Here is a 13,907-nt window from a genome sequence, read left to right as displayed (position 1 = left end):
CCAACCTTACCCGTTCCTAACTGTGCATTCCGCCAAGTTTATTAAAAATTTTTATTTTTATCTTTTTTTCATAAAATAGCTCTTTAGAGGACTACAAATGAGCTTACTGATTAAGAATATCCTAAATTTAATAAGATTCATTCAATATTTTCGCTAATATCTGGAAAATAAGAATCCGTAATTCCCGGCCGGCCGATAGGCGTCTCCACCATGTCACCTGCCGACCCTTAATATTGGCACAGATTAATAGACAGATCGCCAAAGGCCTGCCTAAAGAAGAGACCGCCATCTTCGTGCGATAGACTTTGCCCCTTACCGACACACTTTGCCCCTGGTTCGAGTCCGTGCTAAATTTCGTAGACTTGAACCAAAAGACTTTGCCCCTGGTTCGAGTCCGTGCTAAATTTCGTAGACTCGACCAAAAGACTTTGCCCCTGGTGCAAGTCCAGGCTAAATTCGTTTGACATTACCAACAGACTTTGCCCCTGGTGCGAATCCAGGCTAATTGATCATGAGACCAATTTGAGAGATTTGGCCCCCGTTGTGTGTGTGTGTGTGTGTGTGAGAGAGAGAGAGAGAGAGAGAGAGAGAGAGAGAGAGAGAATATTTTACATATATGCATATATATATATAAAATTTATTAAATATAAAAAATATATTTTTTACACATAAAATGTTTTTTTATTGAAATAATCACGATTTTAAATGTGATATAACACAGTATTCAAAAATTTTTTAATTAAATTTTTAAATTAAATTTTATTAAAGAAAATTACTTAAAATTTTTTACATTAAGAATTTAAAGGCTCCTTATTCTCTTGTAGAAATTTATCACTACGCCAATTAATCACTTATTTTGAGTATTTAAAATACTATAATATACAGTAATTTAAGTATTCGAAATAAAAGTGATTAATTACTCGAAATAAGTGATAAATTGGCGTTACTAGTAATAAATTTCTATAAGGGTTGAAATAAAGTATAAGAGATAAATAGGCTATATGTGAGCTGTATGCGAAATGTGAGATGTAAGACACATATTGAAATTTAATTTTTCGATATAACTTTCAAAAATGTACACGAGGTACAAAAAATTAGCTTGGACATTTGTAAGACTTAAAATTGGGATTAATTCTCAATTCTATTAATTAAATTTCGATATAACACACCTTACATCCGCGCACGGCTCACATATATATAGCCCATTTATTAGTGCAATTTTTAAGTTCCTTATTTTTCAAAGTTCACCTTTTTACGTTATTAAATATTTTTACGTTTTCAAGAATTTTATATTTTTACTTACCGCAGTTTCTTATCCAAATGTAAAATCTTTTATCGCAGTCTATAAAAAATTGAAACAATTTACAATTTTATGATATAATATTATTATTATTACAATTTCTATATATATGCACATCTGTCAAATATCGTGATTTATTTCACATTATTATTATCTATTTTAATAAAAAAAAACAAAAACACTTGCAACAATCAAAAATAGACCGCCTGCCGCGAACGGAAAATGCCAAGAAAGCACGCAATTTCCGCGAATCTCGTAATTTTTTTGAAAAATCAACAATTTCAACGAAATTGTAAATTCTTCAAATCACTGCACAAGTATAATTCACAATAATAATTTTCAGTAACTACGATAAAAAATCGTATACTGAAAACCGCAAACGAAAGTGCAATGGGAGTAAGAGTAAAGTCTGTGATAAAATTAATTGGCAATAGAAAATTAATAATTTTCAAATAGAAAAATTTTGAAATTACCGAGGATTTACAAATAATAAAGTAAAAATATTAAATAATTTATGTTTTCGAATTTTGCTCGCGGAGAGGATCTTTAAAACAAGATTTTTAGAAGAGAGGACCTTTAAAATATAAACAGGCAAAAACGTTGGAAAAATTAAAGCGCGCGTTTAAACAGATAAACGCAATGAAATAAATACGCAATTGTTTTTACTTATCGCTGTAAGCTCACAAGCTTCTGACGTGCTATACACTTTTATATAATATATACAAGGCGTCCGGTAACTAACGGACCAATGATTAAGGGCGGATTCTCTGGCCAATTTGGAGACGATTTTTCCTTAGCAAAAATGTTGAGAAGTCAATAATTTTCGAGTTATAAGCGATTGAAAAAAATAGGTTTTTTGAAAACTAAACGTTTTGGAGTTAAAAGTCTAACATAATTACATTCTTCAGTTAATTTCAGGTAGAGTTTACTATAATAAAATTTTAATTTAAGGCTTAGTTATAAAGATACATAATGACAAAGATTGGAAAGTTGTAAAAAATGATGACTTTTTTCGACATTTTCGCTGAGGAAAAATCGTTCCCAAATTGACCAAAGAATCCATTTGTAATCATTGGTCTGTTAGTTACCGGACACCCTGTATATTGGACACGAGTTTCGTTTGTTTCAGATTCTCGAGAGTTGAAGTAGGAACATACGAGTATCATATATCGTTTGTGACTTGCCGAATGAAAGCAAGACAGAGAGCGAACGAGATGATGAGCTTAATAGCTCATAATGTTATAAATAAATAAATAAAAAATTATAACCTGACCTACTAGTTATTGAATCTTTTTTTAATAAAATGTTTCATTATTATTATCATCTAAGTCTAAGTCGTTTAATTACTTTTTAGTTTTTTAATAATTAATTTAATTTATTCTAGTCATTTTTATATGAGAAAAATAATATCACGTATACGTTTTATAATGAATTAATATATTTCGGGAACCGAATTATATATTCTTAATAATATAAAAGTGTTCAAAAATTATATTTGACTTTTAATTTTAATTATTTTATAGCAAAGAGTTCCGAAATCTCTTACACACATAATGGGGATTTTTTTCATCCATATAATTCGCAATTAAGTATATATGTTAATTATTAATTTTAATAAAATAAAAATTAAAATTAAAGGTCAAATATAATTTTTAAACACAAATATATTAAATTAATTATAAAACGTATACCCATGATAGTATTTTTCTCGTACAAAAATAATTAGAGTAAATTAAATTAATCATAAAAGATTAAAAATTAATTAAAGAATTTAAACTTATATTTTATATAATAATAATAAAACATTTTATTACGTCAAACCGTCGTGAAATAATTAAATAAAATTTGCTAGTTACGTCGAAGTCAAGTTTTCTAAGCTTATAAAACATTTTATTAAAAAACAGATTCAATAAATATAAGTACATGTTATATATATACTTATATTTATTGAATCTGTTTTTTTTATAAAATGTTTTATTATTATCATATATAATATAAATTATTTAATTATTTTTTAATTTTTTTATGAGTAATTTAATTTGTTCTAGTTATTTTTGTACGAGAAAAATACTATCACGGGTATACGTTTTATAACGAATTAAATATATTTATGTTCAAAAATTATATTTGACCTTTAATTTTAATTTTGTATTTTATTAAAATTAATAATTAACATATATACTTAATTGCGAATTATATGGATGAACAAAATCCCTATTATGTGTGTAAGAGATTTCGGAACTCTTTGCTAAAATAATTAAAATTAAAAGTCAAATATAATTTTTGAACACTTTTATATTATTAAAAATATATAATTCGACTCTCGAAATATATTAATTCATTATAAAACGTATACGTATTAGTATTTTTCACATATTAAAATGATTAGAATAAATTAAATTAATTATTAAAAAACTAAAAATTAATTAAACGACTTAGACTTAGATGATAATAATAATGAAACATTTATTAAAAAATAATTATAATAGGTCAGGTTAATATTTTATTTTCCCTCAGGGGCACTGTGGACTCATCCCTGCAGTGTACGGGTGTCGCAATCCCGAGGTACCCGAGCTGGAGTGTGTGGTGATGGATGAACGAGGTGTGATGGGCGTGCAAGCCCTAAAAAGGACTTGTCCACTGCACTAGGTGAAGGAAAACACCGAAGATAACACCCGGGGGGGAGGCCCCGTTAGCTGAGTAAGGCAACCTCCTAAGGGGAAGGAAAACCCCCGACAGAAAAAACCAAATTTTTCTTTTTTAGATGGGATGACATCAAAGAAAAGAGACGACTTCCCAGGGTCGGATACTGGGAACCGGCGTGGGGGGGGGGGGTGTAGGCCTGGCTCCCCTCATGTCGTCATCATACGACAGGTCGTCTGTGGCTTTGCCGGCTGGGGCTACAGATGAGGAAGTGACAGTGCCGAGGAAGGACTGGAAGCGGATCCGCAGGGCTTACGAAGGCCTTGTGGCTCGGGACGAAGGAATCGACCCCAAGTACGTCAGGAGACTGCTTGGGCGGGTCGATTCCAAGTGCAGTGAGTTGGAGGAGTACCGGGTGCTCCTCGAACATCGTGAGAAGCACATTATTAAGTGTTGGTGCAGCCGGGAACGCTGGGATTTTGTCCACAAGTGTCCCGCGTGCGGTACTGAGGGTCCACCGTCTCCGGTTATCGTGAGTGGTGGATATTTGTGTGACCTCGAGAATAGTGGTGAGGGACTTCCGTTCCCGTCTCCGGAGGAGGTGCGTGCTGCGAGCGACGATGAAGAAGCTGGGGGGGACCTCACCTTTGTCTCGCTCCTTTCGTCGCCTTCGGAGGATGAGGCCGAGAAGGAGGATCCAACATGGAAGGTCCATGATGAGAGGATCCTCACGGGAAGGAAACAATACCCTCCCAAGGAGAGTGCTGCGGACCTCTCAGGTAAGAGCGGCGCGCGCGGCAGGGGTCGTCCGAAGACCACGGGCGACTACGCGGGCCTCGCGGAAGCCAAGGAGCGGTTCAATGAGGCGACTCGCGTAGAGCTACAACTCGCGGATTTGCGGAGGGTGCTGGACCCATCCCTGGGCCCGGTGCTCACCGCGGTAGGACGGGAGAACGCGCCTTCAGAGGAGGCGTACAAGGCGGCGCTCAGGGGTAAGACTGCCCCTGAGCTCAGTAAACTTGCGGGTACGTTCACTACCCAAGTGGAGAAGTTGGCCGGAGTGCATGGCATCGAGGATCTCCTTGCCAGGGAGCTTCGGACTTCTTCGATGAAGCTGGGTGGTGTAATCGAGGAGCTTATTACGAGGGTCTCAACGGATGCTGACCCTGGGATGGATGCTCTACGCAGCGCTAACCAGGGTCTCAGGCTGAGAATTTCAGCCCTCGAGTCCCAATTGGAGAGTACAAGGGAGGAGCTGGTTTCATTTCGGGCTGTATTGCCGGGAGTGGAGTCACGCTACTTTCCGAGTACCGGGAAGAGGAGAAAGAGGAAGCGGCGAGCTCGCTCTTCTTCTTTGAACCAGACCGGCGGATCCCCGGAGTTTGCTGCTGAACGACAGCGGGAGGACTGTCCGGTCACGGTGGCGGCGGTGTCGTCCCTTATTGATCGTCGTATTAACGACTTGAGGGGCGACATTGCGTCAATTGTCGTGGCCTCTTTGAGGTCGGAGCTTGCGGGGCGGGCTGGGCCCGCTCTTCTCGGAGCGACGCCCATGCGTGCGCCCGTACAGCGAAGTGTTGGTGGTGCGGCTGCACCGATGCAGTTTCCCGCTCTTGGGGGCTCCGCTGCTTCCGCTTCTGCGGAGGTTTCGGCGGATGTCTCCGGGCGCGGGGCTGTAGGTGGTGGTGGCGGTCGTCGGCGTCGTCGTCGTCGCTCGGGGCCTGCTTCTGATGGTGCTGCGGCGAGCGCTCCAGCTCGCGGAGGGAAGAGGAGGCGTGTGCCTCCCTCTCTCCCCTCGTCGTCGGTGGTCTCGCTGACGGTCGGTGCGGGGGGGGGGGGAGGAGCGCGAGAGAACATATGCCTCGGTTCTCCGTGAGGCTAAGCAGTACGTTGATCCGCCCAAATTGGGCATTAAGTCGATGCGTCTTCGTCGTGGGGCGACGGGCAGCATCCTGCTGTCCGTCCAAGGAAGGGACTCCTCCAGATTGGCGGACGAGTTGGCGTCCAAGCTGAGGGAGGTGAACTTCTCTACCAAGGAAGGAGTCAAGGTTAGTCGTCCCTCTCGCATGGAAGAGATTAGACTGAGAGGGCTGATGGCCCTCATCACAAAGGAGGATATCCTTTCGGAGGTAGTGTTGGCTTCCGGCTGTGAGGCAAGTGAAGTGAGGATGGGGGACATCCGATTGTTCCCCAACTCTGAGGTGGGCACTGTATGGCTTCGCTGCCCGGCCGTGGCTGCGCGTAAGCTGGCCAGGGCCGGGAGCATCTCATCGAGCGGGGGGTGGTGGGGGTTGACGGTCACGTCACTCGCTCGCCGCCCTCTGCAATGTTTTAGGTGCCTCGCGTTTGGCCACACGGCCAATAGGTGCGAGTCGGAGGCGGATTTTAGTGGTTGCTGCTACCGATGTGGCCAGAAGGGGCATATGGCAGCCGGATGTGTGGCGCCGCCCCTTTGTTTGGCGTGCAAGAGGGCCGGTAAGCCTTCACAGCACAGGGCTGGTTCCGGGGCCTGCGCGAAGAAGATCATTCCTCCTAAAGGTTTATGGAGGGCTGGTGAGCGCTCCTCCCCTCAAGGTCGTCGGCGTCTCGGTGGGCCCTCCCCTGTGGGTGGGTCTCCGGAGGCGATGCGTGTTTCGGAGGGCGAGGGATCGCCGGGGGCGCCGCTAGGTGACCTCGCGGTTCCCTCGACCTCCTCAATGTCTGTACGTTAGTCACGTCTAATGTGGTTATGGGAGCTGCGGCCTGCACTCGTCCTTCTTTCGGGAGGCAAGCAGGTCCGGTTACGCTCTCTGTCTTAGTCTTGTCCTCGCACACTGTGGATTATGGGAGTTGCGACCTGCAATTTGTTCCTTAATCGGAACTGGCAGGTTCGGTTACACTCTCTGTCTGTGGTCTTTAACGTTGTCATTAGTCAACCTCGTCGTCTCTTGTCGTGGGTGAAATACCATCCTTTCACCCACTCAATGTGGTTCAGCCTTTGCGCCTTTTTTATGTTAGCCCTCTGTGGGCTGGGCCTGTGGCCCTTACTCAGTCTGGTCACGATTGTGGTTGTGTACATGTTTTGTGCACCGTGTTCTAGTTTTGTGATGTCCTTGTGACGTCTCAGTCTGGTGATGTCCATGTGACGTCTTGTGTTTATTGTCGGGCGGTTTTTACCGCTTCCGTCGGGGACGGCACGGGTGAGGAGTGAGGGCTCCAACCCCATTGCACGCTGTCCCTGGGACGAAGAGAGGGGGTTCGGAACCCGGCTCCCTCTTGCTGCCCTCTCCCAGGTAGGGAGGGTGGCGCGGGAAGAGTGTTTCCTGGAAGAGACACCACCTTCTTCCAGGGGGAAGAGCCCCGAAAGGGGTCATGGCCGAGGGTGTCCACTGGAAGTTATGCGAAAGCGGTTCCCGGTGGACAATAACCCCATCAAGGCAAGGGTTTCAGTGAGGTTTTAGGTTTGGGTCAGGCCACCTCCTTCAGAGGTGGAGAATCCCCCACACGCCTTCTGGGTCTTCCCTCAGGGCCCAGTCGGTACGGTTTGTTGGTTAAAGCAAATTTCCTCACTATAAAAAAAAAAAAAAGGTTAATATTTTATTTATTTATTTATTTATAACATCATAAAATTCTGTCCTTTCCGAAATACGCGAACGCTACGAAAAGATAAATCTCGTACATGCCGCCGGACGAGTTCATGAGCATGAGACGCTCTTATCTTGGGAACGTATTAATAGTTACTGCATTGACCACTACTACGATATGGCGCTGAAATCAGTGAGAAATGCTGGTCTCTCCTTCATCCAGACCTTTGGCGATCTGTCTATTAATCTGTGCCCAGGCAAACTCCGAATTGATATTGGAGACCTCGCGCGGTGACAACGCGAAACTCCGGTTTCAGTGTTGCCAACGCCGAGAAACCAATTCTCGGGTTTTATGTAGTGGTGTATGTCTGTACACGTACATACACCACTGCATCGCTCACGCGGACGCACGTAAGAGAGACAAGGACCGATAATCACGTGTTCTCCTTGTTCCTCTACCGTGCCGGTATACGCGAGATGCCGCCTGAAAATGCTTTCTGGCCTTCCGTAGCAGAAGGCAGTAGCGTAACAAGGCTAATAAGCACCCACTTTTTGGAAATTGTATATATGGTTATGCACATATGTGCATAACGTATATATATAACATATATATATATATATATATATATATTATATAAGGGATATGTTGATTATATTCTTGATTTCTTTTTGATTATTGATGCTATTGTATAATTTGCTCCAAATACTTATAACGTGAAAGAACGTTGAGTAATGTATAATCAATGCAAGGATGTTCAGTATATCATCCAATATATAAATTAGAGTTCAAATATATCAATATCAATTTTTTTATAATATATATATATATATATATATTAGAATATAGAAAAATGATAAAAAAATATATTTCGACGATTTAAAATTTTTTTAATATATTGAAAATATTTTTACTACATACACTATATATAAGTGTAAAATAATTCAGAAAATAAATTTAATAAAAATCTACATACCAGCTGTGTGCATGTGTGCAATTGATTTATTACTTGAAATTTATTTACGGAATTATTTTGCATTTATATATTTATAGTATGTGTAGTTGTAAAATGATTAAAATATTTTCAATATCAAATTTTTAAGTTTATCGCCTATATAAAAAATATATTTCTATGATTTTCTATATTCCAATATATTATAAAAAAATTGATATTGATATATTTGAACTCAAGTTTTTTACGTGATTAAATATTCTTGCATTGAGCCATCATACGTTACTCGTAAGTTCTTTCACGTCATAAGTACTTATGTAGCAGAGAGAAAGAAATGAGAGTTATACGCAATGTAACATCAATAATCGGAAAAAATCAAGATAACGGTTGTCATATCTGTGTATATATATATATATATATATATATATATATATATATATAAACTTATATATTATATATATATAATATTTTATTTATTTATAAAATACATTTTCAATTCATATTAAACCTGAGTGATATTTTCTATATGCTTATGCTATCCTCCGATCTATCCCTAACAAATTAAGAGATGTAATTGCATTATTATCATCAATTATTATCTTATACTTTTTACCTCTAATTTCTATAAAATTTAATTAATTATCATTTTATCCTTTAAATCAATATTTATTTTGAATTTTTATTAATATTTTTATTCTATTAACATGAGCAGGAGCTCAATCTATTGAAATATACCTTTTATCATTATTAGACAAATTTTATCATTATGTTACTTTCTTTATTTTATCTTATTACCTTTCTTAATAAAAATTTGAGATTTAATTATTTTTAAATAAATATTTTAAAATTTATTATTATAAATAAATTTAAAATATTAAAAATAATTATATTTAATACTTAAATTTTTTATAAATTACTATTAAATTAAGTTCATGATCTTGAATTTAAGTTTATGTTTTGAAAACATATTAAAGAAATTTTAGTTTTCTATTAACTTTTAAACATTTTTTTTACTAAATTATTATTAATAATATAAATTTAAATCCAAAAATTAATAAAATATAAACTAAAATTAATGGTAAAATAATTTTCCAACATAAATATATTAATTCATCATATCGTATTCGAGGAAGTATTCCATGTATAAAAATTAATATTCTACATAAAATATTAATTAAAATAAAAGTTAAAATTATTGAATATTTTAATAAATTACTAAATATATAAATTCTAATTAATTAAAAAAAAATAATTATTCCATATTCAGATAAAAAAATTAATAAATAATAATCCTTAAGGTTGCCAGTAATAATTAATAAAAAACCACTCCTCAATGTTTAAAGTCGACCAGACTGGCAAATTTATTATTATAAATAAATTTAGTCTTGCCAGTGTGGTCGACTTTAAACATTGAGGAGTGGTTTTTAAAAAAAATTAATGTAAACCCACCTCTAAAATATTCAATATTAAACCCTGAAACTAATTCTGACCCACCTTCGATAAAATTTATAGGACTTCGATTTAATTTAGCTAAAATCCTAATAAAAACTATAATAAACAAAGGATATAAAACTACTATATATCATAAATAAAATTGATAATTAATAAAATCAAAAAAAGAATATCTCTCTTTTATTAATATAATAACTAAAATAATTAAAATAAATCTTACTTCATATGATAATATTTGTGAAACTGATCGTATTGCCCCTATTATTGAATAAATCGAATTAGCTGATCATCCCATAAAAATTATAACATACCCTCTAATAGTTATAAAACAATTATTAATAAAATAGAATAATTTAAAAAATAAATATTAGTAATGTAAGGAAATACTAATCATATTATTATTAAAACAAATCTAATTATAGGACATAAAAAAAATTATAATTAGATTTATATACATAAAATAATTCTTTATAAGTAATTTAATAGCATCACTAAAAGATTGGAATAATCTTATAAATCCCACCTTATTAGGTTCTTTACGAATTTGTACATATCTTAAAATTTTTCGTTCCAATAAAGTTAAAAAAGCTACCCCAACTAATATAATTAATAACAAAATTAACAATCTTAATATATTTAACGCACTATAAAAATATAATCTTAAATTTTGACAAATTATTACTTGTATAACTTTTTTCTATTATACATCATTTAAATTCTAAATTTAATACACTTAAATTTTGCCAAAGTAATTTTATTTATTTACATATATTTAATCAATTAAATTTATTCATTAAAAAAAATATAATTTAAAAAAAAGTCCTTTCGTACAAAATTTTCTTAATTTTATTATAGATAGAAACCGATCTGGCTTACACCGATCTGAACTCAAATCATGTAAAATTTTATTAGTCGAACAGACTAAAATATTAAACTTCTTCATTTAATTTTTATTTTAATTCAACATCGAGGTCGCAATCATTTTTATTAATATGATCTTTCTAAAAATATTACGCTGTTATCCCTAAGGTAATTAATTTTTATAATAATTATTATAAAAAAAAAAAATTTTCTTAATTTAATAATCAATCCTTTATAAAAATTTCATTAATTAATGTTAAAATTATCTTTAATTTAAAGTTCATTTTATTTAATTATCCTCCCAATAAAATATAATCATTAAAATAAAATTTATTTCCTTAAATATAAAAATTATATTAAATTTAATAGAATCTTCTCGTCCCATAATTTCTTTTAAGAATTTTAACTTAAAATTTAAATTTTAAATCTACAAATTAAAACAGCTTTAATTTAATCAATTCCTTCATTCCAGTTTTCATTTAAAAAACAATTGATTATGCTACCTTTGCACCGTCAATATACTGCGGCTATTTAAAAATCACTGAGCAGAAATAATTTTAAATTATTATCAAAAAACCATGTTTTTGTTAAACAAGTAAATTAATGAAAATTAATGTGTATATGCATTACAATATATTCAATACAATATTCTCTTAATTTGAACGAAAATTATAAATAACTTATGCGTAACATATATTTTTGGACTCCTAAATAAAAAATATATTATATTATTTGCAAAACATAAGATAACATTTTTTATTCGAATAGTCTCAACTGCTCTTTTAGCTGAATGTTTAGAAGCAATGAAAAAAATCGAGGATCTACGAAAAATTTAAGTACATTTCTAGGATTTTTTTATATGATATAAAAAAAATATATGGTATATAAATTGATTTTTTAATTTTTTTATTAATTTTTAATTACACACACACACACAAATAGATTCTTATTATTTAAAATAGTTTTTATTTTTGTTCTTTATTTACATATGCATACATATACAAAAAAATAAAAATAATATGATAGCCTTTTTGCTGACATTATCTCTCAATATTTGCATCCGTGTGCTCACGTATTAGTGTTTGTACCTACATGGACGCTACTACATATGCGATGTAAGAGAGACAAAGATGGAATGATGCTCTCTCCTTGTCAAGCAGTCAGCATGTTACCACAGAAATTTCCCCTGCTCCTTATGAATCTAGTGAGAATCTTATCGTCCAGATATTTCATAAAATAAGTGACATAACTTCGTGAATTTTTTTTTAATATATTCTTTATATAATAAAGCAGTCCTCTAAAAGGCCGGATTTTACATTTTCGCTCTTAAAAATTTATAATAAATAAAATACGGACTCGCGGCTAACCCAACCTTACCCGTTCCTAACTGTGCATTCCCCCAAGTTTATTAAAAATTTTTATTTTTATCTTTTTTTCATAAAATAGCTCTTTAGAGGACTACAAATGAGCTTACTGATTAAGAATATCCTAAATTTAATAAGATTCATTCAATATTTTCGCTAATATCTGGAAAATAAGAATCCGTAATTCCCGGCCGGCCGATAGGCGTCTCCACCATGTCACCTGCCGACCCTTAATATTGGCACAGATTAATAGACAGATCGCCAAAGGCCTGCCTAAAGAAGAGACCGCCATCTTCGTGCGATAGACTTTGCCCCTTACCGACACACTTTGCCCCTGGTTCGAGTCCGTGCTAAATTTCGTAGACTTGAACCAAAAGACTTTGCCCCTGGTTCGAGTCCGTGCTAAATTTCGTAGACTCGACCAAAAGACTTTGCCCCTGGTGCAAGTCCAGGCTAAATTCGTTTGACATTACCAACAGACTTTGCCCCTGGTGCGAATCCAGGCTAATTGATCATGAGACCAATTTGAGAGATTTGGCCCCCGTTGTGTGTGTGTGTGTGTGAGAGAGAGAGAGAGAGAGAGAGAGAGAGAGAGAGAGAATATTTTACATATATGCATATATATATATAAAATTTATTAAATATAAAAAATATATTTTTTACACATAAAATGTTTTTTTATTGAAATAATCACGATTTTAAATGTGATATAACACAGTGTTCAAAAATTTTTTAATTAAATTTTTTAATTAAATTTTATTAAAGAAAATTACTTGAAATTTTTTACATTAAGAATTTAAAGGCTCCTTATTCTCTTGTAGAAATTTATCACTACGCCAATTAATCACTTATTTTGAGTATTTAAAATACTATAATATACAGTAATTTAAGTATTCGAAATAAAAGTGATTAATTACTCGAAATAAGTGATAAATTGGCGTTACTAGTAATAAATTTCTATAAGGGTTGAAATAAAGTATAAAAGATAAATAGGCTATATGTGAGCCGTATGCGAAATGTGAGATGTAAGACGCATATTGAAATTTAATTTTTCGATATAACTTTCAAAAATGTACACGAGGTACAAAAAATTAGCTTGGACATTTGTAAGACTTAAAATTGGGATTAATTCTCAATTCTATTAATTAAATTTTGATATAACACACCTTACATCCGCGCACGGCTCACATATAGCCCATTTATTAGTGCAATTTTTAAGTTCCTTATTTTTCAAAGTTCACCTTTTTACGTTATCAAATATTTTTGGTACGTTTTCAAGAATTTTATATTTTTACTTACCGCAGTTTCTTATCCAAATGTAAAATCTTTTATCGCAGTCTATAAAAAATTGAAACAATTTACAATTTTATGATATAATATTATTATTATTACAATTTCTATATATATGCACATCTGTCAAATATCGTGATTTATTTCACATTATTATTATCTATTTTAATAAAAAAAAAAAAAACACTTGCAACAATCAAAAATAAACCGCCTGCCGCGAACGGAAAATGCCAAGAAAGCACGCAATTTCCGCGAATCTCGTAATTTTTTTGAAAAATCAACAATTTCAACGAAATTGTAAATTCTTCAAATCACTGCACAAGTATAATTCACAATAATAATTTTCAGTAACTACGATAAAAAATCGTATACTGAAAACCGCAAACGAAAGTGCAATGGGAGTAAGAGTAAAGTCTGTGATAAAATTAATTGGCAATAGAAAATTAATAATTTTCAAATAGAAAAATTTTGAAATTACCGAGGA

The sequence above is a fragment of the Nylanderia fulva genome, unplaced genomic scaffold (genome assembly GCF_048542155.1).
Source record: "Nylanderia fulva isolate GAGA-0341 unplaced genomic scaffold, ASM4854215v1 Scaffold175, whole genome shotgun sequence".
NCBI lineage: Eukaryota > Metazoa > Arthropoda > Insecta > Hymenoptera > Formicidae > Nylanderia > Nylanderia fulva.
Note: the sequence above shows the minus strand (reverse complement) of the source record.